This window comes from Peromyscus eremicus, chromosome 3 (assembly GCF_949786415.1).
Source record: "Peromyscus eremicus chromosome 3, PerEre_H2_v1, whole genome shotgun sequence".
In the NCBI taxonomy this organism is placed as follows: Eukaryota; Metazoa; Chordata; class Mammalia; order Rodentia; family Cricetidae; genus Peromyscus; species Peromyscus eremicus.
Window position 1 is genome coordinate 15692048 of NC_081418.1, and position 24462 is coordinate 15716509.

Genomic DNA, 24462 nt, shown 5'->3' on the forward strand with positions numbered 1-24462 from the left:
CCCACTCCCAGTAGCAATTGGTCGGATAGACTGGGGCTATGATTCTGATCAGTTTCTGACCAGTAGCCTCGTGTTTCTGAGAGTGGTTTGATTCGTTCATGTGAGTTGTATGTAGCATGCACATTTAAAAGCATTTAGCTCCCACGTTACAAACTCCTTAGCTGATGTGGTAGAATGAGAACAAGAAGTGGGCTGTTTCCTTGATTCACACACACAAGCAAACCTGAATTTCCATCACAGGACCGTGTGTGTCCTTTGTTCTTGGCTCTTCTGAATGCTCCGATCTACACAGTCAAAGCTGCAATGATTTGTTTAAGATCAGCTTATTCTTGTACAATCAAGAGCTGACTGGGCAGAGCATTGCCCAGAAAGATTAAAACTTGCTAGTTGCAAAGAGGTTTACAAAGGTGCTTGAGACTGCAGCCTGCAGTGCTCATAAGGCTTGCAGTGTGCTTCCTTATGCTGGATCCAGAGTCAGAGCTTCAGTGGATGATTCTCTCTAGAAGTGTTTGATAACAATACAAATGTTTTCCCTGTGCGTGTTGTCCTTATCACGTTGACTTTGAAGGCTTCAGTATTACTGTTACTCCAGCTATCACATCTGAGTCAGTAGGCCACTAAAGAAAGATCTCAATTCTTTTCAGAAAAGCTGCAGGAAAGCTGGATTCTAACATGTTTCTGTCAACAGAAAAAGAAATCATCTTAGTTTCTTATTTTTGAAAGTTAAACTACCAAATATTCCCATGTTAGAGATCAAATAACATAGCCTGTTTATTGGTACCTACAGCACATGACATGGCTTTTTTCTGACCAGTAGATGAATTTCAAACTAGAGACATTATGAAGCTAAAAGTCACGTTAATAAATGATTCTCAGAAAAAAAAAAAAAGATAGAAATCCTCTAGTCTTTGGTTTTCTGATTTTTTATTTGTTTGTCACCTGTTCAGAGCAGTCTGTGGCATTATTAAATTTCACTGGAATATCTCAGTTTTTGTAATACCCATAGTGACTGGGAAGGAGAAGGAGGGGAGGAGCCTAGGGCCTGAGGGAGCCTGAGTCCAGGCTAGAGTTTGAGCCCCTCCCTCTGGTGATGAGCAGGGCTCTCAGTGTGGAACCTGCATTGTGCCATGCTGTTTTTGAAATGAAAGGGCCTGGGCAGGCAGGAGTGCTTCAAGTCCTAGTATTTCTCCTATACCTCAATGCCACATTATTTCTTTCCTTGCAAACTAAGGTCACTTCAATTATTTAGTTAATAATGTTGGATTTACATAAATTGGCCTTAGTGGGAAAGCTAATGAGATGCATTTTGCTTTGCAGAAGAAAGCAATTTGGGTTTTAGAGTCTTGTAGCAAAATTAAATGAAAAGAAAACTTCAAGTGCCTGGGTTAAGAACAGGGATATCTGCCAGTGTTGATGGAAGCCCTGAGTTCCCTACACTTTGTTATTCTCTAGAGAAATCCCTCAGCTGGTTCATAACTTGTTCCCACTCACTTGGTCACCATCGAAGAGTTGAGTAAAATCTAAGGGAGTCCCAAATGCACATAGAAAATGTTCCTTTAGGAGAATACCAGGGGCAGTATTGAATACTCACACCCGTTAGTAACACTTATATTTGCATAAGGTGATACTGACCATAAGCCTGTGCTGAGCTACGTTTTCCAGTCATTCTAAATTGGCATAGAAAGTGTGTGTCACTGTCTACTTTTACAAAATATAGAGATAAGAGATTCCTTTTCAGTGAATCAGTTGGTCTTTATACTTCATTAAACTCATTGTAAACTTAAAATAGCTTGTCTAGTGTGTGAAGTAATACTGTTTGGTCCAATTGCAAATGGTTAACTCTGCAAGCTTTGGTGATCTTCTCTTTCAGCATATTATCATTCTGAGTCCACATTATTTAAGAATTACGTGGCAGTGAAGCCATGGTTACCTCAGTCAGTAAACAGTTAGTTCCTAACAGTGACCTGGTAGGTAAAGAGATTAGAGTTAATTGCTTAAGGAACTTTCATTGAATAGGGTCAAGGGTTTTTGTTTTATTTGGTGTTTTGCTTATTAGCCATATTCTCTTCATGACCCAGTGTGCTGATGCCACACCCTCTGAAAATAGGCACCTCACATTCTGGGATGCCAAACGCTTGCAGGCTTCTCAACACAATTCCTGGGGCCCATGAATCTGTATTTTAACAAACTCCAGGGGTCATTAATTGATAACTGAGAGAGGGAGAATCAGTCTTCCCCTGGGATGAGCTCCCTGGTTGGTTACAAAATACCTAGTGATCACCCCTAAACACAGATATGTAGGAGCAAAACTAAATGGACTCAGTAGGTTGTATTTATATATTTATTAGGGTGGGATGTGTGTGTGTGTGTAACAATAATAATTAGAGGTCATAAATTGGCTGGATGGGTTGGAAAAAGGAAAAGGAGAGATAAAATGACATAAGGACAATATTCATACATGAAATTATTGAAAAATTTAAGAACTTGAGGGGACCGTGGATAGTGAACTCTTCACTACCTATTCAGGGATTATATATTTATATGGTAAAATAACCAATTACTTGAGTCAAGACAGAGTAAAGATAAACCAGGAAAATAGCATTCCATCACATGACCAAAAATAATTTAATTATCCTTCTCTTCATCCCTCCCTTTCTCCTTTCCTCCTTTCCATAAGAAAGAATGGTGTCATGGTATATAATACAGTAGCTGTGTGCCCATTTAAAATTATCTTTAATTAATTTCAATTGGTCTTAAATGTCTCTTCCTTGGTAGAATTTTGAGTGCTCTATAGTTGAAGCATGTGGTCATCATGTCTGATGAGACTGGACAGACACAGAGCTCTCCAGCATCTCATGGTGCCCCCCTTCCTGCCCCTGGGCACTACTGAGGGGGTGCACTTCTCCCATCCACCTCCTTAATGAGAAATCAGGAAATGTGAGCTGGAGTTGGTGCAGTAGAGTGGGTTTCGTGCTGGATTAAAATAACTTGAGAAGAAGACTGTGTTCAAGAGAGGGAGGGCCCATGCCAAAGCAAGAGCCAGAGAGTCACAGCCAGGTGACTGAGAGTGATACGAAAGCCTGGTGTCCACGGGAACAAACATGAAGAGACGCTAGCAAGGGCATCCCTCCAGTGAAGTGCCACAGTGGCTTCCTCGGTTAGCGGTGGTGTGCAAGAGGAAGGACAGATTGACAGTCTGTATAACTGCACAGACAAGTTTCACAAAGACTGGCCTGTCAGACAGAAGCCAGCGGTAGCCTTAGTCTGTCTTCCATATTGACTCTGGAAATCGCTCTAGGTTATGGAGGCACCCATGGCTCTCCTCCATGCTGTGACATTGTCATGGCTCACTTTTTTGGTGTGTGTCAACTCACACTGTCTTCATCTTCCCTTCGCTTTGTGGCTTCTGCTTGCTTGTGGATCCACCTTTTTCTCCCTTCCCATTGTCCTACTTCTGGAGAACTCTGCTGCTGGACTCTTATTGCCTTGGGTTCTAAAACCCTCCTAGCGAGCAGCTCTGATTTTTATACTTTATAACCATCATCAAGAAGTAGAGAGTAAAACTATTGGGTCAACCACCCCTGTATGAGCTACAGCCTGATTCCAGGCCACTTCGAGGTCAGGACTGAGCCTGGTTCAGTCCCGTTAGCTATAAATCAGGTGGCTACCCACTTCATAAGGACCCTTCAAAATGCAGCTCTGATTTTGTCTGTCTCAAAAGCTTCTGTGAAGCAAACTGTCCCTAGAATGTGCGTTGCCCTGGCTGTGTGAGACAGGGTTAAAATACCGTGCGATATTCCAGATCCTCACTGTGAGATATGTGGGGCTGATAGCTTAAGGTTTTATTTTTGTTGTTGTTAAGTCCTGTCGCACTTTCTCAACTATGGTTGCAAGGGAGAGAATGGCTGTTGGGATGTATCACCATCTCTATCCGAGTGGTAACTCTAGGTCTCTTTCAGGAGAAGGGGGAGCACGTCTCTCTTCTCATTGCCAGGACTGTACTTTCTGCATGATCCAACAAATGCTTCTTCTCAAGCAGCTGCAGTTTCCTCGGTTCTTTTGTCTTGGGTAGTTGTTGACAACAGCTGTGGAAATAGCAGGAACAGAGGAAGGAACAGAGGAAGGAGCACAGGCTGTATCTGAGGAGAGCCCTGGTTGTTGTCATTGTTCCCGCTGGACTGGAAAACCGAGACAACTCTACATCTGTTCTGTAAAGTTGTGCAATGCCTGATGCGTGCTATAAACACCGAACTGAGAAGATGGTGCAGCCTTGCTCAGTTTCCCACCCACCCACCTCCACGCCCCTTACTGTAATGGGGTGACCACATGAATTCCAGCACAGCGGGACCACAGTCTGACAAATGTGTAGACCACAGCCACTTGTTGCCCTGTCCAACGGTTGGATAGTCCTGCAGACTTAACTCTTTCCCATGCTAAGGAGTCTCTTTTTCCTAAAGGGCTGCAGAAAGGCTGTAGAAGTTTCTCTTCTGTTCCCCCTTCCTCCTGCTTTTCTTGGGATACCTCTAACCTGCACTCTGTATCATTACCACCCCAGCTCCACACGTGGGCGAGCAAAGACTCAGCCCTGGACTATCTGAAGCAGAATGAAAGACTCCTAGTGTGTTTCAGGAGAGCATCTGTAAACCACTTCATTTTTGTTTTGAAATAATAGACTTACAGAAAAGTTAGGAGAGCAGTATAAAAGTCCATTCCCTCACTTTCCTAAATACCACTCTCTTTTTCTACCCCATCTCTGCCACATATAAATGTGAGCAAACATTTTATTTTTCTAAACTGTGTGTTATTCACCTGGTGACCCTTTATGTTTAAATAATACATTGCATTTATCTTTAAAAACGAGCAATTTGGAGTGAGTTTTAATGTTAAAAGTAACGGTAGCCTTTTGATCTTGCTTTTCTGTATTTCATCCTCTGATTTGTTTTGGGTATTTGTTTGTTTGCAGTTTTGTTTTAGGAATGGCTGAAAGAAAAGAAACTGGTTTGATACTCCACAAACTGGCTCATTAGCCCATGGATCCTAACACAAATTGTCTCTATTTGTGGGGTGTGTGTGTGTGTGTGTGTGTGTGTGTGTGTGTGTGTGTGTGTGTGTGTGTTTCAGCATTTCCAGATTAGAAGATTTTCAAACTATGAGTTGGACAGAGAAAGTAACACTGCCGCTTGCATCTTCTGGCGGTTCAAAGCCCAGATCAATTTTTTAGGGACTTTGTGTCAACAGCATAATCTGAATAAAGCTTTTGCACAGATAGAGGCACAGATGTGAGTAACTAATAACCAAACTATATTTTACAGTGTGTGGCCCCACCTGTGGCTGGGGTTATCAACAGCTCAGGAACTCTAATTTTCCTTTTCATGTAATGTTGATTCTTATGGACTTGGGGGTACAGAAGGAATTGCCTATGCCCTAAGCACACCATATTGTATTATTAATACCAGGAGAGCGAGCAGCTGAGTCCCACCAGACCGTCTTTGTGGTCTGTTGGCACTCTAGGAAGTGTTTGAGCATAAAAGGAGGCTGTTTGAGCTGAAGTGGGCTGATGGTCTGAGCGGACATTTTAATGCACGGAGGACAATGTACAAATGGGAGTGTTGAGAGGGGGAGGCAGAAAGGAGCTCAAAACCACACCCATTGTCCCACAGATCACCCTCATCCCTCCCTCTGAGATGGTCCTCTCGTGCAAGCTTTGTCTGCCTGGGGAGTGGCATCAAAAGGGTTAGATATTGGGGCTCAGGCACAAAACGAGGGCCTTAAGCAGATTAAAATTCTAGCAAATGTAGTGAAAACCTCACCCAAATGTATTCCGATAAGCAAAGTTAAACATTTTAGCTAAATTATTACAAGTATAATTAACAAAATGCTTGCATTACTCTGAGATGCTTCTATGGATAAAGCTTTTAAGAACATGAATTTGGTTGTGCAAATGAATAATTTACTGAGTCTCTTTTGGAACTTAGAATGGCTGCTGTTTCTTCTCTCTCTCTCTCTCTCTCTCTCTCTCTCTCTCTCTCTCTCTCTCTCTCTCTCTCTCTCAGTGCTACACATCAAAGTCTAATTTTTCAGTAGTCCTATAGTGTTGAAGTAACAATATATAGATTAAAGCCTTACTTTTCCATCTCTGGAAATACTGTACAAGGTCTAGAAAAAAACTAAAACAATATAAAGTTAGAGAATTTGATGGTGGAAATTTATCTCATAGCTAATATCACCATGTAAACTGAATATTGTTCCGTTAGCTCCCATACTTGGGTGAAATTTTTCATTGAGACTTAGTACCATTGTTTTAAAGTAGTTTGTGTTCTGTGTAGTGCCCTTGGAATTTTTAATTGCTCTGGATTATAATATTCAATGCAATTAGTAAAATGCCCTCAATTACATGATTATTGTAAATGAGGCTATTGGCTTAATTGCTATAAATGGGAAAGATGTGTGATTATCATGTGCAACTAGATCATGTACAGTACTTATTTTATTTTATTACATACAGTGGTGTAATGATAACACATAATTATGTTGTATCTTCCCTTGGCCAACAAATCTCCATAGTGAGGTGCACAGAGTTTTGATCCTTTGACAATAAGCCACCCACTGGACCCTTCTTTGTGAAGTAATTGGGTTATTCTGTGAGTGTAATTGAATACACTGATTCTGTGCAAGCTGGACACATCCAAATGTGAAAAAAAAAAAAAAACTTTACCTCATTGATTTAAAATGCTCCAATTACTAACTTCTGTGAGTTTGGGGAATTTAATCCTTCCTAAGTGCAATGCCAAGTCCCTTCGTACCTGTTTGCTTTTGTGTTCACACGTCTCAAGCACTATCCGTACGTAGCACTAGCAGCATTAAAATATGCCCGAGGAGAAAAGAGGGCTTGTCTTGGCTGGGACAAACATTATAATCATCCTTGGTTTACAGATGCACACTTAACAAGCTTATAGCACGTAATTAATTCTGCAAAGGCTGCTGTTCGACAGAGTGGGATTATGAGAATTGCATATTGATAGTGGCAGGAGAAAATGAATCTATTTTCTCTGGGTAAGGTGGGGTATTATTGTGTTCTTTAGAAACTGGCTCATCTCAGAGGTGTTGCTCTCAAAATGATCTCGGGATAGAAAGAGATCAGTAATTACGGAGCCAGGCATTCAGTTGTGTCCTAATTTTCCCACCAGCTTTTCAGCGGTTCAGCGGCCTCACAGACTTAAAGTATTCTCATTAGGTAGCAGCAGAGGCAGCAGCCTCTCGGACTCCCTCCTCCTCTCACTCCCCTTTCTTTCTCTCCCCCCTTCCATTCCTGCCTTGGGAGTGACTGTGAAGATCATTTGCTGGAATGATTGGCAGGTTAGAGGATTCGATCAGATGAGTTCCTCTTAGTGCAGGTCAAAAAGTCTAGTTAGCAGGAGCTGTCGAAAAATGCCAGCAGCATTCGAAATGGGAAATGTCATGACTTCCAGGCAGGGGGTGCCACCTGGAACAGAAAGCCCTCAGCTCATTAGCTAGTTACAGGATGCAGGCTTAACTGGAGGGAGCAAGGAAGGGAAGATAATACCCAATAGGGACAATGATTGTGAAGTGGAATTGATTTCATGTATAATTTGTTTATCACTAGAGGGGACAAACGCTGTCCTTCTGACATGAGCGGAGGACTGTGGACTATGAATGAAGCAACTTAGCATAATCTGCAGATTGAGCTTTGGGTTTACAGAACGCAAACTTCTTTATTCTTAACTGTGAAAATGATCAGGTCATGCTACGTTAATTAAAGCTGACGGACTCTAAAATGTTTTATCTGTGCAGTTGTGGCGACTCCACAGAAACAGATAGAGATGGACAACTCTAGAAGAGTGTGGTGTGGAGGACTAGCTTAGCTGCATACTGAAGCATGAGGGGCTGCTGTGTTTATGCCCACTGTTCAGTAACACTGCACAAACCAAACCAGGGTTCTCCATTTACACGCAGCTTCGGTGAACAGGAGACCCAATGGCTTCTGAGATATTTACATCTGACCTACCTTAAAAAAAAAAAAAGAAAGGTACACTAGACGATGACTGCATCATGTTTTGGTACATGGTTAAATTTTTAATCCTTGCTTTTCTTAAAGGGGAAGCTCCCAATTTCCCTACAGCCTAGATGTCAGTTCACCTAGAATTGAGCTACAAACAGAACTAAACAATAAGGCAAATTAACCTACAAGTTCAAAATCAAAGAGGAGAGTGACCAAGCAGAGGATGGTATTTCCTGACTACACTCCTGTACTAGGCCCTGAATGAAAACACCCAGTGGTTTTTACAATGAATTAAATAGGTCTTAGTGTGGAGCCTTTGCCTACATGCATTCTATTAGAAAGGGTATTTTCTTTTGATAAGAAGTTTCATGGTATCATTCATTCTGCTTAGAGATCATTATCTTGGTGTTTTTGTCACAAGGGCCTCAGCTGCAGATCTTCCGGCTGAATACTGACGGTGCTTACTCAATATCCACATTCTGCCGAGGGCATATGTATTCGAATGGCTTTGCCCCCGGTTTCTCTTCCTCCTTCAGTGCTGAGACAATTTATGAGGCCATTATTAAGCAGACAGTACTATTTTATCAAGAAGCCTCAGACTGCTGTCTACTGTGAATAGCACTCTTAAACCCTTCCCATCAAAACACCAGGGCAAAATTTATTCCCTTCTGTATCTCACATAGAAGCTTAGCGTTAAGCTACTGTCTGTAGCTGTCGAGTTGTGCTGCATTAGTTCTTTCAAATCAAAAAATTGAAACATCAGTGAAAATCTATTCATCTCTCTATTGGAGAGGTTTATTATGTAGTCCAGGAACTGGCCTTGAAGAGAATATATAAATATATGTTTTTCATATTTCTGTATGAGAAATGGTTCACCTAAAATGAACATCATTTATCACAGTAATTCAGTTTGTTAATAACTGGCAGATTTATTAGAAAAATGAATTTTTTTAATTGGGGACTGGAGGTGTGTCTCAGATCTACGAATTTTGTGGGGATAGATCTTGTATTGTTTTGTTTTGTTTTGCTTTTCCCCAGTGCTATGCACAAACCACCACAAAGTAAACAAATAGATAAACAAGCAAATAAATACATGTTTTTCATGGTTGGTTGCCTACAGTGGGTTTCTCAGGCTGTCACTCTCTTTTAGGCAGGAAGGCCTAACTTCAGAGGTGGCTGCTGTAGAGGGAGGAGATGCGCATGCCTGGTCTCACTGCCTTACAGCGTTCCCTCACCTCAGTGCTGCCAAGTCACTCTGTGTTCACTGCCTTTGTGGACCCTGGTATTTGAATTCTGGTCGAGCTTAGCATCCCTATATTGATCATTCTCTTCATTGAGCCTTTCCAAACTCTATGGACTGGGCGAGCTTTGCTGAAGTCTTACCTTCAGGTTTGATGATTTTTCTCAGACAAGGTCCCTCTGGGTTTCATGAAAGGAAGTGGCACCCTGTGATTGTCCTCCGCATAAACAGACATCCCTTGACATGTGATACATTTACCACACAGGTCCCCACAGAATCAAAATGGTTTTCCTACAAGTCCTGAGATGTTGCCTTTCCACCTGTCTGGGCACTTGCACCAGTGAGCTCAGGGTCCAGTAGGTAGCCCTGCTGGCTTCTGGCCATGCCGTGAATCAAGTCAGTGGCCACAGCAGACGACTGTGAGGAGTTCCGTTCTTCACTGCCACCAATTATAACTTTTTAAAGGCTAGTTCCCTTCAATACTGTTCTTAATGAAGAAATGAAAGTTATTTGTTAATATATTATCAAGTCCCTACTCTTGGGTAAACATTTTAAGAATATTCTGCAGTAATCAATGACACGTTTGCATAAATCCTGTCTACCACATCCGTAGGTGCCATGTTTGTCTCAGGAAGGAGGTCACAAAGTACTTGTTTGGGGTACACACTGATCTAGATGTTTTGATTTCCAGAATCTAGATTTTAGTTGAAACAAACTTACAAACTATGGTTATTCAAACTTGGGTAGGCATTTGACTATGTTTTCTCATAAATGGGGGGAAAAAAGAGTTTGCCATTCATGGAAAACAGCATTCGTGGAAGGTAGCCAAGAATAGCTGTTGCTGTAGATAAAACTGGAGGTCTTGATAGAAAACTAGAATTTGAGAAAAGTATGAAAAACTTTGATTTGCCATTGTGAGCTAGACAGTTCTCCAAAATCTTTTCAAGCAAGATTGGTGGTGCTAGAAGTCAGCGAGGTTTTCTTTTTTGATGCTGTTTGTAGTATGGTGTCCTAATGTTTGAAAAGTCTTCAGGAAGCTTTGTTTGTTTTGTTGTGATAAAAAGAGTACCGGTAGCTATCTAGAAAAGCTTCAAAATGTGTCCTTCCTTAGTTATGTATCTCTGCGAGGCAAGCACACATTTTTATCATTTTCTTCAGCCAAAACAACATATCATAGCAGATTAATTAAATGCAGGATCAGTTATGAGAATCCAGCCAATGTTTTATTCAGTTAAACATTAGAAAACTTTAAATCATTATATAGGTTGGTTTTGTTTTGTACAATTGTTACAGTTTTTCCTGGTTTTGGAGACCAGTCTCACTGTATAGCCCAGACTGGCCTCAACCTTGTAATTACTCCTAGCACTGCCTCTGAAGGCTGGGATATAGCTGTGTGTCTCTATATTTCAATAAAGAGTAGTGTCACCTTCTCGCCTGTTCTATTTGGAAAACACAGTTATTTTTATTAAAATAGCATTTTGATGATATTTTAGTGAGTGAAATGGTGTATGTATGCATGTGCATGCTTATGTGCATATGCTTTTGCGTGCATGTGTGCGTGCTTCTGTGTGTGTGTGTGTGTGTGTGTGTGTGTGTGTGTGTGTGTGTGTGTGTGATGGTGGGTGGAGGTCAGAGAAGGACTTTATGGAGTCATTTCTCTGCTTCTACTTTTACTCGGGTGCTGGGAGGATTGAACTCAGGTTACCAGATTTGCGTGGAAAGAACCTTTACTCAATGAATTAAATATTTTTAAGTAAACAGTCTTAACTTTGAATGTGACAGATATCACTACTACAGTCAATGTAAGTAAGACCTTCTTGGGCATCTTACATTTTTAGAGCACAGAGGAGTTCCTAGACCATAAATTAAGAGCTGCTGTATGAGTAGTGATATGTGTCTACTGTAATGTGCTGTTTATTTTGCTTATATTTTTCCCTTAAAGAATTTACTATTCTCTGCAAAATTCTTTTTGCCATATAAAATTACTCTAATTCTATCAATTTAGTTTTGTCTCTCAATTTCCCTGGGTACAACAAATAAGTATGTGTTCACATAGCTATTACCTGAAAAGTCATGGTAGTGTCATCTTAAATATTTTCATGGTGAGTTGACAGATTCTTAAAGATGTTTGCTGTCCATTCGGTTTTGAGGGCTGTGCCATAGCTCATGGAGATATGGGTAAATTTAGAACTCAGAATCCAAAATAGCTGATCATGAGGAGTATTCAGTGTAGGGTTGTAATTTTTTAATTCAGTATTTTAAATACTTCTATATTTATAATGTTGTAAAACAATCCAGTACCTCTCCTTAGGGCTTCCTTTATAACCATAGTGCATTTGCCTTGGTATGAAGTTAGCCTATGTACCATACTATGTACCATACTATTTATGGCACTACAGCTTTGTTTGGAGTTTGTCAATTTTTGCCCTCGTGACCTTCTTTTGCTTCAGCACCCCATCCAGGGCATGCTGCATTTGGTCTCCATGCATCCTTAGTCTCCTCTGGCTGTCGTATTTTCTCAAGCCTTCCCTTTTATGATCTTAATGGATTTGAGGATAATACTTTGTTGTTTTGTAGAATGTCTGTTAGGATTCTGAATTTGGGGGAAGACTGGCATTAAGATGAAGCATCTCAGGTCACCTGTCGATTTGCTTGTCTTTTCCATTACAATCTAAACCTCAGAGTACTGCTAGCATTCACTGCTTCTCCATCTCTTCACATAGCAGGAATTAATTTTTTAAACATTTTACTGTCAGTCGATAGCCATCATATTGATTATTTGAGCAAGCATTTCTCAAGCCAGCATGGTATTGGTCCTGCACTGGGCAGTAGTAAAGGAGACATTCATAGTTCTGGGACACAAATGTGGTCATTTAAATTGGAGAGGATAACGGATTCGGTAGAAGTTTGTATAAACCCGCACAGGGGAACAAATGAGGGAGAAATTAACTTTGCCAGAGGGTTTTGCACAAGTCGTGCCAAAGGCAGAGACTTTGAGCAGAAGGAAGAGTTGGAATTTGCACAGTCATGAAGGAAAGCAATGGTGTTTTCTCTGTATTGTTGTAAGTTAAATTTGTTCTTCGATATTTTATGCATTGATATAATGCGTTCTGATTATTCTTGCCCTACCCTCTCTTATCTTTCTCCCATTCCTGTCAGACCTGTTTCTTCCCTATAAATATATTTCCCATATTCATGTCTTGTTGTTTTGTTTTGTGACCCACGGAGTTTAACCAGGACCATATAAGTAATCATGGGTTTTGAACTATTGGAGCCCAGTAGGCTCACCAGTGAGAACACAGCTGAAGACAGTGATTCCCCATCAGCCAGACTCTGTCAGCAGGGAGGAGTAGGGCTGCCTGGTCCCATTCCCCATTCATGACTGACCGTCAACAGGGCCAGTCTGGTGCAGACCTAGTGCAGGTAACTGCAGCTGCTGTGAGTTCCTGGTCACAGTGACTGTGTCATAGCGAGAAGATGGCATTTCAGAGCCCTTGTCCCTGCCTCCCAGCTCTTAAGTTCTTTCTGCCCCCTCTTCCATGAAGAGGAATGGTACTTTAAAACAAAGGAAGCAAACCTCAAAACAAAGCCCTCATGTAAAGTTCAATTCATTTTAGGAGTGTTCTGGAAGAAGGTGGGAAGTTAGAGTAAACAGAAATGGGACTGCAACAGCTAGCTGGATCCAGGTGGTGAAGGATCTTTTTGTCCCCTAGAACAATCTAGAAAAACTAGGAGACAAAAATTAAATAGTTCTTGGCTGGTGGAAAGTTTTCCAGGTAAATAATGTTCTTATCAGCCAACCTCATCCTAAATGTCTCCTGATGGTAGTGGGGTTGGTCTGCCTGCACAAACATAAACAGTGTCAAATGGACAACCACCTACTTGCCAGGACCTGAAACTATTAGTGAGCAGTAAGAAATTTAGATCCATGAACTTATCTCTAGCTTGTCTGCATGTTAAGGATGAGAGATAAAGTCATTGTCTTTTGATTGTACCAGCTATTTGTAATACACATTGAAACTTAATATTGAGAAGAATCAAACATTAAGAAAATTAATTTGATTAGATGGCTGGCTTTTCATGGGGTGTCCTTGACCCCTCTGGTTCCTACAGTCCTTTCTCCCCCACTTCTGCAGGATTCCACCTAATGTTTGCCTGTGGGTCTGCATCTGTTTCCATCAGTTGCTCGATGAAGCCTAACCTGGCTTCATAGGGGCTCACAGAGACTGAACAGACAACCAGGGAGCGTGTATGGGACTGACATAGGCAGTCTGCACATATGTTACAGCTGTGTAGCTTGAGCTCTTTGTGGGACTCCTAACAGTGGGATCAGGGGCTCTCTCTGACTCTTTTACTGGTTTTTGGGACCCTACTTCTCATACTGGGTCACCTTGCCCAGCCGTAATACAAGGGGAGGTGCCTAGTCTTACTGAAACTTGATAGGCCATGGTTTTGGTTGATATCCATGGGAGTCTTGTCCTTTCCGGAACTGAAACACAGGAGGTGTGGATTGGGGGGTGGGGTTGGGGTGGGGGTTAGTGACTGGAAGGAGAGCAGGGAGGGGAAACTGCAACTGGGATATAAGATAAATAAATAAAATTTTTTAAAATGTATCCAATCAAAAAAAGAAGAAAATGAATTTGTAGAATTTCTGTCTGCAGAGACCAAACATGGGCTACTTACATGGCTGTTTCACATAAATGTATTCATGATTGTGTGTGTGTGTGTGTGTGTGTTTATATGGCTCTGTATTTTGCCAACAAAAAACACTTTGCGTTACGTGAAAATCCCTTTTAGCCTCTTTGTGACTTGTCACCACTCAGTATGTTGTCTTTTGGACTGCCTGTTTTCCTTTAGTTTCCAGTTTCCAACCTCATTCCACCTTTTCATTTGAAATGTTACCAAGGAGGAGCCAGAAAAGAAAGGGTGTGTGAGCAAGGAGCCAGAGGGCAGAGGTTGCTGAGGGCCAGAAGATTTCACTGAGAAGTGGATGAATGTTTCATTTGGTGGCTTTTAGCACAATTGCCATACCTTTGGAAATATGCATGGAATGGTTAATTAGGACTAAATGAGCCTCTTTTAGAGGAGGTGGCAGGCAGGCCAGGGGTCTGACTGTCAGAGGTGTCAAAGATGCAGAATTGGAAGGCTGGTCTCCAGTCAGGCCGGCCGTGCAGGGTCTGCTGGGGGAGCCAGACAGAGAAAAGATACCTCGGTAAGAACAGGCTCAAACAAGTGCCTCTGTGGTATTTGCATATTTTCCTGCAAAGGAGTTTTAATCCAAAGAGAGGAGATTTTAGTATTGTGGGTCTGCCTTTGTTCAGGGTGAAGAGCAGAGGGAAATCAGCTCAAGAGGCCTTTCTCCAAGCCTTGGGCTCAGCCTTGAGGCTGTTCCAGTGAAGTTATGTTCTCGAGGGCTGTTTGCTCACCATTGTCTGTTTGGAGATCTTCTAAACCCAAAGGTCTCAAAGTCTCCCCTTCTATCAGCACAAAAAAAGGAAATCTGTGTGGTGGAAATGGCTCGTGTTGCAGCCTGCACCCAAGCCCCCTCTGTTCTTAGGCAGAATCCTCTGAAGCACTGATTGGGCCAGGCCGAATGGCCCCACCGTCCCTTCTTTGCTGACCACAAACAAGGCAAAACCAACCCACACTCAAGCCTTTCTTGGCCAGCACAAAGGAGCTCTCGGCTCACCAAAAATAGGCTCCCCTCCTCAAACTGTACAACAGATAGAAAGCAGTTCTGATTCGCATGGATCATTTGCTTCCTTACAGGATTTACTGGACTTGCAGGGTCACATCCAAAGCTGAGAGGCACAGTTTGTGCCACCCTAAAATGCAGTTTGTCTTACACTTAACTGGCCTCATCTTAACCTGGTGCGATGGGCTTATGGCTTGAGTCTGCGTCCAGTTTTCAGAATGATGCCTTCCTTTCAAAAATGAAATGTGCTGTGTGGCGTGGCGTGGTCTGTTCTCCACTGTAAGTGTGTGTCCTAATCTACACATCTGTAGTGAGGTGTGTGTTTCTGCAGTCCTTCCCATGCCAGTACTCATGGACCAGGAGTCAAGACTTGTCTCAACTTCCCTAGTATTTTTGAACCTAAATGGTCATAATCCCTATAAGTTAGGAAAATATGTACTAAAAACCTATACTCTGAGTCTTATTTTTTCAATCACTGTATTTGTTCGTAAGAGTAATATGAGCAATTGTGACTACCTTTTAAATTGATGATTTTCCACATAGAGCTTAATGAATAAGTAAAGAAATCTTTGTCTGAGTGTGTGTGTGTGTGTGTGTGTGTGTGTGTGTGTGTGTGTGTGTGTAAAATTTACAACATGTGAACTAAACATTCCTTGTAACTGATCAAGTAGGATAGAAAATAAAACTTGACATTGGAAGTTGGAAAAAAAAAAGACACGCATTGTTTTATGGCACCAAATGTAACTTAAGTCTTTCTTTCCTAAGGCTGTTGCCTTATCAGTATCTTTTTAGTTGTTGATGTTTAAGCTAGATTTTTGGCTCACTTAAACTTTCTTGGAAGACCACATACAAATATAAAATGAAAATAATGAAAAATGTTTCCATATCTCTGTGAAAAGAAAATGTCTGTCTGACATCCACAATCAAGGCAGAGCTGATAGCATGTAAGGAGAGAGATTCACAAGCTCTAGCTTGGAGGAAGGCTATGGACTCAGTGGCAGAGAAACACGGGACCTTTCATCAGGAAGACCCTGTCTGGGGGCTTCTGCTACTGCTCTGGAGCTAGTGAGAACCGTTGGAGGAGAGGCCGGGAGTTGAGACATTGGCCGTGGCCAGTGGGAGCTTTCTGAAGTTCTAAGTGGGAGGATGAAACGGCGCTTGCAACTTGGCTAACTATGTCAGTTTGGTTATGGTGGGGCTGTCTCTGATCTCAGTGAACTCTCTTTGCTGGAAGTAGCGCATTCTGTCTCCTGCTTTGCATTTCCCTGTGAGAAGCATGTCTGAATTGGGGGGACTTGAATATACCTCTTTGTTGCTGAGCTTGTCAAGCATGGCGCTGTGTTCTCTTTCCCACCAGGAAGGTCAGGTCGCTGGGGGCCAATCTGTTTTCTGAAATGAACCCTCCTGCCTGTCCCCGGTGTCTGACAGACTGAAACAGTTGTCTGTATTGCTGTGCTTTCAATGGTGTCTAAGTGTGTTTCTTTCTGGGAAAAAGGTAACAACATGTAGGCTATGTTGAAGAAAAGAAAACCTTCTTAAGGATTGGACTTCGGATGTTAATATTTATCTAAATGGCAAATTTAATTAACTTTCTAAGAACATATTTACAGATCCAGGAAGTTAACTGTATGTACTGCGCACACACACACACACACACACACACACACACACACACACACACGAAGATAAGCCTTCATTCTGGCTCTGCTTCTAAAGGCTGTATGTTTAATGGGAGTAATAAAATTATGAAGTGTGGAACTGTTTCTGTGGTGGACTTGCAGAGGTAAGGCTTTTGTTCACTCAGACTTCAGTGTTGTGTTTTTGAATCAGAGATATGTATAAAGCCTGAAGAAATTTGTACTGTGCTGAGCTTTGCTTCAATACTCTCCAGATAATTGAGCTAATTAAATCTTTACCAACATTAACACAACTCCGGCATTCCTTGGACAGTGGATAATTATTGCATGAACATGGCGAGCTTAAACTAAACAGATGAAAATAGAGTTCTGTGGAATGGGTATTGAGTTTATTCCTTATTCATCTTTTGATAAGGTTTAATTAAAACTGCCTCTCTCCATTGTGGCGAGAATGAATGTGCTTGTTTTCTTAGTGAAAAGCAAATTATTCACTTCAGCCATGGTTCAGTAATCAAAGCCCTTGCAAAGTTGTGGGTTATAGTGTAGCTGTGGGGATATAATTGCTGCAATTCTGTATGAAGGCTTTATCTTTTTTTTTATTACTTAGTCGTATTTATTTTTGTAGGACGTAGTTTATAAAGCCCGTTTTGTAATGTGGTGTGGAAGCACAGGCGTTTGAAGTTGGTTACACACTCACTGTGTGTGGAGTTTTTAACAAGTGCATTTCTTAGAACCCCTTGTTGACATTGGAGGTGACAAGGGACAGACATTTAAATAGATGACATTTGTTTGTTTGTCTGTTTTTTTTTATTATTTTTTCATTAGTGAGAAAAATGCAGTAAAACCTTTAAATCCAGTGACTATCTCTGGACCCTAAGGAGAGAAGCAACAGGTACTGGGAATTCCTTTGGAAAAATACATTTGTATTCTCTTTAATGTTCTGTCAATCCATCAGAAGTTTTTTCTACACTCCCCCACAGCGTTGGTGACGATTTGTAGTGAAGTGGATTTGATGTACACTAATGGCAGTCTTATCAACTTTGTCGTGACTGTAGTGGTTTCTTCTCTTTATCAAATGAGACAAGGGGTCACAAGGATGTAGGACACTGTGGAGCCAAGGCAAAAGTGAATGGAGATGATGGTCCTGCTGCACATGTGAGGTCTCTCTGACACCATCATCCTGGGGTCTCGGTTCTGGTTTCCCTGCTTTTCTCATTCATGGGATAGGAACCATGTGAGCTTGACCTATGATTGGTCAAAGAAGGAACCAGACATGACTCTAGGTCCACACTGCAAGCATCCCTCCAGCAGGATGGAAGTCCCACCTACCACCTCTTGCTGCGTTTTGCCCTTAGTGCTGGTGGAACTGCAGACCGAGCCGTGTTCTTCATCTACAGAATTATTCTGAGTATTGAATGCAATGCTTTTAATTCCCTTAATGGAGCATGATATCACTTTGGTCTACTGAAAATGGTGCAACGGAGTAAATAAGAAAGAAAAGCTGCCTGAGCTGATCACACGTAGGAGTCAGTTAGGTTTCATGAAATGATTCTTTCAGCCATGTGCATTCTTGTGTGTGTGTGTGTGTGTGTGTGTGTGCGCGCGCACGTGTTTGCCATACTATACACTAAGTCACTTAATAAAATGCATTTTCTTTCACATTGAGCTGTGGCCAAAACAACTTTCAAAGCAGTGACTGCTCCTCAGATCCCCTTCATTGCTTCTCCTGGGAGGCAGGGGGAGGGGAGTGTTGGGCAGACCTCCAGCCCCTGAACTCGCCCATCAAAGTACCTCCACTTTAATCTGCTTTACACTTTATGCTTCTACCTAAGATGTTTTTTAAACAAAGGATGCAATGGCCAGAAGATTGAAGGAATGGTTTCTCAGGTTCCTCTAAGTACAGTACCCATTATGTTGTTTCTGTTTTAGAAAGGATTAGGGAAACCAGCTAGACCTCAGTGTTTGGTGCTTCAGTCTCTCTCTCTCTCTCTCTCTCTCTCTCTCTCTCTCTCTCTCTCTCTCTCTCTCTCTCTCTCTCTCTCTTCCTCTCCCTCTCTCCAAGTTGAATGTTCTTTCTCTAATTAATCCTATTTTTGAAAAAAGCTCTGAACAACACTAAATATGAGTAGACTGTAAGCAGCTGTAAAACTGAGTAAAGAGAAAAGCCATTAGTGCTCCCGTGTTCCCTTCTGTTCTGATGCTTAGATAGAATCAAGCAGTAGTGACGTGAGCATGGAGGACTTGGGAGCTTCTTCACATGCTCAAATGAGGTCCTTAGAGAGCTGAGGATCATGGAGAGAAGAGATTCCTCAACAGAGATAAATACAAAGAGAACAAAGACCCAAGAACAAAACAAGCTGACTTTCTGACTTTCCTCAAAGTGTATTTTATATGACTTCCTTTGGAAAGTTGAAATAGATTTCGAGATTGTTTGTTTGTTTTTTTTCTGCCCTTGACATTGAATGAGGAGATCTATGTGACACAGACTGCCCCAAAGCCAGACCCTTCAATGGAGCTCTTCTGTTTAATGATGAGTTTTTTCAGCGCTTATTCGACAAAAGCCAGTATAAGCTTCCTCCGAATTTACCTGCTCATAGTGAGCCTTTTGTTAGTCAGTTATAATCAGTCCTGTCTGTGGACTTCACTAAGTTGCAGCAGCTTTCTGGAACTGGGGAAGTGCTGGGGAGGCTTATGCCTGGCTTACACTAGCAGCCAGGCCTCTGGGACCTCACCGTATGACTTACAAGCTTGGTGTCCTGGGCTAAGTGAGCTCTTGTGAACCGTGGCTTTCCCAGCAATGAAGTGGGAATAAGAAAGGGACCCAGCTCATCAGCTTGTGGGGATCCAGCAGAATGTAGGCTGTAAAGCATTTAGTCCAGTGCTTGGGCAGTCCAAAAAGAGTGCTCAGTAACTAAAATGTTCTCTGAGAATTTAGTGGCATTTGTGATAAGCACAAGAGATTTCTTCGAGATCTTTCATGCCAGTTTTGGTCTTTCTGCTCTCTACTTCCTATATCTAAAATGAAAATAAAAGATAGACAACCCTTCCAATGCTCCACATCAGTTGCCACAAATGATAGGATGACAAACGGGGATGGGAAGATCAGAGCTTGGGCTGCTATAAGCTCTCAAAGGAATGGAGAAATGAGCTCCATAGCAATTGGGAAAGACAGTCAAGATCTTTTTCCTTAGTCAGCAACAAAAGCAGTAGAAATGAAGGGTGGGATGCAGGAGATGGCTAAGGTATGCTTGTGTGAAGCAGAGAAAGTAATAAAGAGGAAACAGTCATTGAAAATGATATTATAATTTCATCCCTAGTGGCCATTGCAAAGAAGTCACCAATGTGGCATGGTCATATGATTGAAATGGGGAGCAATAGGCAGGAGACTAATTAAAATCGTGCCCAAGTGATGAGAGTCGCTCACTGGCCACATGGCCTCTACACAGGTGTCCTCCAGGAACTCAAGAGGGGTGAGCTCTGAAGAAGGACCACTTGGCCAAGTCTGGTAGTGTAAAATTGAACCCGTTAGCAGCAGCCTGAGGCCAGGAATTCAAAGCAAGACTGAAGATTTACTCCTTCCAGACATGAGAGAGCTCTGATGAGATAAACATGAGTGTTTGAAAGCTAGGTTGCTGTTGCTGAGCTGTGGGTCAGTACTGACAAGAAAAAGCATAAGGTCAGACCAGAAGACAGAGAGAAGTGCCAGGTATGTGCCAGCTGCCTGTCTCCCGGACGACCAGCCAGGGCACCCTACCCTGTAACTGTAATGGTCTTTCTGTTAGTGTAGAAACACATGTGTAGAACCTGGAAACATGTAATTGCTACTGTTCTCATCCACGTAGCATCTGCCTAAGTCAGTGTTTTAAAATCTTTAAGATTTTAGTCAGTCTGATTTCATGTAAAAATACAGATTTGCTACAGTTCATTAAAAAAAATGGAAGAAGACAAAACCAGCGGTATCCGCTTTCACTGGGAGGGCTGGGAGTGAAGCCCCCCCATGTCCCAGGTCTCCTACCCTTGCCCTGGGTCTCCCTGCCACTAGGGCCTTTGTCCTTTGGCTCTTGTTTACTTTGTGGCTGCAGAAAAGAGGAGGCATCTTTCTTGCCTGTTTCTTCCTGGTAATAACCTAGGCACATCTCTCACGTCAGTCATCTTCCAGGCCCTGACTGGGGCTCATCTGAGACGTGGTTCTAATGTTCTGACAGTTGATGATGTTTATTATTACAAAGTCTCTTTGAGATAAACTTACCTGTTCCACGGCACATGGCAGAATGCTACCCACAAAGTGAAAGATTTACTTATGGTTTCTGGGGATCCAGGAGTGAAGGGAGTTTCCGAGAAAGAAGGATCTTCATGGGAACTAGTGGTACAAAGGAATGAGAGCCAGAAGACAAACCAGCAAACATGTATCAGATGTCAACAGATCACAGAGATTCCCTGCAAGATACAGGCATGTAGGAGATGGCTCCTGAGTTCCACAGTTTCATAGTAGGTGACCTGTCCATTCCATGTTAAAAGTGAAATGTACTGTCCAGCACAATAATAACTAAAATGAAGCCTCACAGCAGAAACCAACTTCCGGGAGCAGTGACCAGGGAGAAGGTGGCGTCTGAGAGAGAGCTGGGACATCAGACCTGGTACTTACAATCAACAGCCCATCCCAGGAACGTGTGTCCGGCCCAGAAAGGCTGATGGCCAGAGCATATTTGGAGGTGGAGATGTAATAGCTTTGACAGGAGGTTCTGTAAGGGTTATAGGTTCCAGAAAACTTATCAGAAGAAGCACAAACCACTTTCCATAAATGCTGCTTAACTCCAGAGACTCTGCTGTGCCATATAACCCAATAAGATTAGTAGGAACAATGGTGATAACATCGCTTTGTTCCTCAGTGCTGGGGATGGAGCCTAGAGCCCTGCACATGCTAGGCAAGCACTCTACCACTGAATCATATCCTGTTCCCTTATCTCACTCACAGAGTGCTTGGTGTGTGCTGCAGCCACATGGAGCACTCGGCATGAACCAGCTTCCTGAGTCTTCACCACAGCATGCTCTGGGGTGTCTTTAAACCTGTTCTGCAGAGGTGGAGACTGGGGCAGAAGCTCAGAAGCAGTGACTTGCATTTGTAAACTAGTAGTGTATCATGACTGCCTTTATCACTGCCTTGTTATTCTGCTTCCGACAAGCCTGCTTTATTTTAGATGTTTCAATCATAATCAGTCTAGGCCTATGCGATCACTTCATTGCTAATATCTAAAGGAATGCCAGCTACCTCTGGAGATAAAATTAGAGATTCAAGAACTACAGTGCTCCTCAAACCCTGTCCAAATTGAGTTAATTAATCTGTAACTTGAACACCCTAAAGGCCCTATTTAAATACAATTTCACTATGAGTGAGAAGCCCGGGGAACCTTGATTAAAACTGAATGCAGTCAGAAAAAAAAAGTGTGAATCTGTCTTTAATCTAAAATTCTCAACATGAAAATGTGGCAGAAGTGTCATTGTTTCAGTTGGTTCTTCAAATATATATCACAGTTGGTTATTAATAAAATGATAATGTTCCATGTAAATTTCATGAAAGCACATTGGTCTGAAAGCACCTGAGATTCCTGCATAAGCATTTGGTGTTTTAAGAAACACGTGTATTAGATATTGTCACTATGGGCCATATTTGGATGGCACTGGCATCTCATAAATATTTCTTTCAGGATAAAAATACAGTTGGAGCAGCAGAGTTCAGTAGAAGCCTTAGTCACTGACAGGTTCTCATGGGTCAGGCAGCTCTCCCTGTTTGTGTAGGGGAGAATGACCAAAATAGCAGAAGTCATGTGGTTTGAGGTGCTTTGCTCCAGCTGTACTATAATCACTATAGTGATTTTTAGCATAATCACCTGATAGGAAAATTAATTTTCATTTCTTAAAATACTAATCGGTAACTCTAGACCACCTCGATGCCTTGGAGCCTCTGACAACTGACAGAAGGCTTTTTAAAAATTATTTTAAAAAAGAAAAAAGAAAAGAAAAGCAAGGTAAAGAATCAAACTAAAATATGCAAAGACAGAAATGATCAAAAGGAAAGCCATAATCTCTCTAGCACTTGCTTTGCACCTCAAGACTTTAATTGTATACTAAAGGTAGCTGTTAGAGATTGCAAAGACAGAGGGGATACTGTGGCACTCTGGTCTAAGCTCCGAACACTCACACTCACTTTCTTACACTTGCATAAAGAATGACTGAAGCTTGAGCAACGAGAGCCATTGGTGTCTGCTGCCCAGATACAAAGTATTCTCAGAAACAGAGTGCTCACGTACCCCAGGAACTGCACGCCAGAGAAGGGGCAACCTGTTCTTCTCCTCCATATTTGGGGATTTCAAGTTGATGTAGTAACCCCTGAATTCCCGAAGACCTGTTCTGATCAAGTAGCATTGCTGCACTTCGTAGAGTGCCTTATTTCTCTAGACATAGCTTTTTAGAGGGCTGAAACGTAAATTAGTAAACCAGCCAGGGCTGCAAGCTGACATGACTTGAAAGCTAACCAGGATTTATTGGTCTGCAGCCTACAAGCCGTCCTATGCCATGCTGCACACAAGAGAGCCGGCCTTTAAAGCTGCCAACAATTGTTTTTAATTACCTCCAGAAAGATCTTTTACATCTTTAGACAGTACTGTTGTTGGTCTGTAACCTGCTCCCCTCCACTCCTCATCTCCCAAATTAGGTCATTAGTGGCTGGTGTTGACAACAGTCACGGCTAATCCAACACTCATGATCACATTCCATTTTCAGAGTTAGTGAAGGGGAAGGAAGAAATGGCCTACCAGGCCAGCCACACCTCAGCCCCTGTCCATGAGAAAGTTCAAGACTGTCTTGAGGATAGTTCTGAAAGGTGGAGACAGCTAGACAGTCCTGTTTCCAGGATGGAGCCTTCCTTAATTTCCCAAGGTCATCGAGCCTGGTCCAGTGTCTTGAATGGCACCAGATGTGTAAATCTGGGTCCTTCCTATCATGTATCCAAAAGAGCCTTTAAGTTTCGAAGGCATTTGCCTGGCTTTACTGTGAGATAGTGTACATAACGATGCCTGCTCATTTCCTCTGTGATTTTACAAACTCTCTACCTCTTGTTCCTAACTTCCGTTTTGTCATGTTAAAACACCTTCATTTCCTATCTTCTGTGTGCCAATGTTTTTCTTTTATTACACGAACACACATGCAATTAAACACAACCAATAAAGCTCTTCTCCCTCTATTTAAAAAATAATATTTACAATATTTTATTTCCCTGTTTTGTTGGTTTATTTTAGCATTGTCTGCTGTTTTTAGCTTTCTCAAAAGTCCCACTGAGAGAGAGAGAGAGAGAGAGAGAGAGAGAGAGAGAGAGAGAGAGAGAGAGCGCAAGAGACAGCAAGAGAGACCCATGTTTGGGGGTATCTTACTGTCAGAAAAAGGCAGATGGCAGATGGACCCTGCAGATTTCTCTTTTTATCCCCAGTGAGCTCACTTTGAAGATAATTTCTGTGTTGAGTAGAAAACCCAGCTAATGCTTACATATGAGAAAATGGTCTCTCCTAACTCCATGTTAACTGTATTTATAAAGCATTTTTGATGTAGAAATTTGTCAAGGGCTTCTCAAAAGTTTAAAATAAATTATATGCACTGCTTATTTGCCCTCTCAAATAACTCAAAATTATTGGTGCACCATCCTCTCTCTATATATAAGCCATATAATCTTTGCCCTAGCAGACTGTGTTTGCATATGTGACAGTTACCTTACACATAACTGTAAATATCCCCAGCATGCATCTATGATGTGAGTTTGTGAGTCTCAGGATCAAAACCATTCTTTGTCTCCCCCCCCCCCCCGCCCCCGCATAAAAAA

General features: G+C 42.0%; 1 protein-coding gene across 3 annotated transcripts in view; it reads left to right on the forward strand.

Moving 5' to 3' along the window:
• The window catches only part of Cdk14 (cyclin dependent kinase 14), a 573205-nt gene that overhangs the window by 493751 nt on the left and 54992 nt on the right, over positions 1-24462 (forward strand). Inside the window, exon 15 of one of the 3 annotated variants that reach the window (XM_059257307.1) lies at positions 20039-20420. The exons of the other annotated variants lie outside the window; for them this stretch is intronic. The gene's annotated coding sequence lies outside the window, so the exon portion shown is untranslated. Of the gene's footprint in view, positions 1-20038; positions 20421-24462 lie in introns of those variants that run through there. 3 annotated transcript variants of the gene reach the window in all.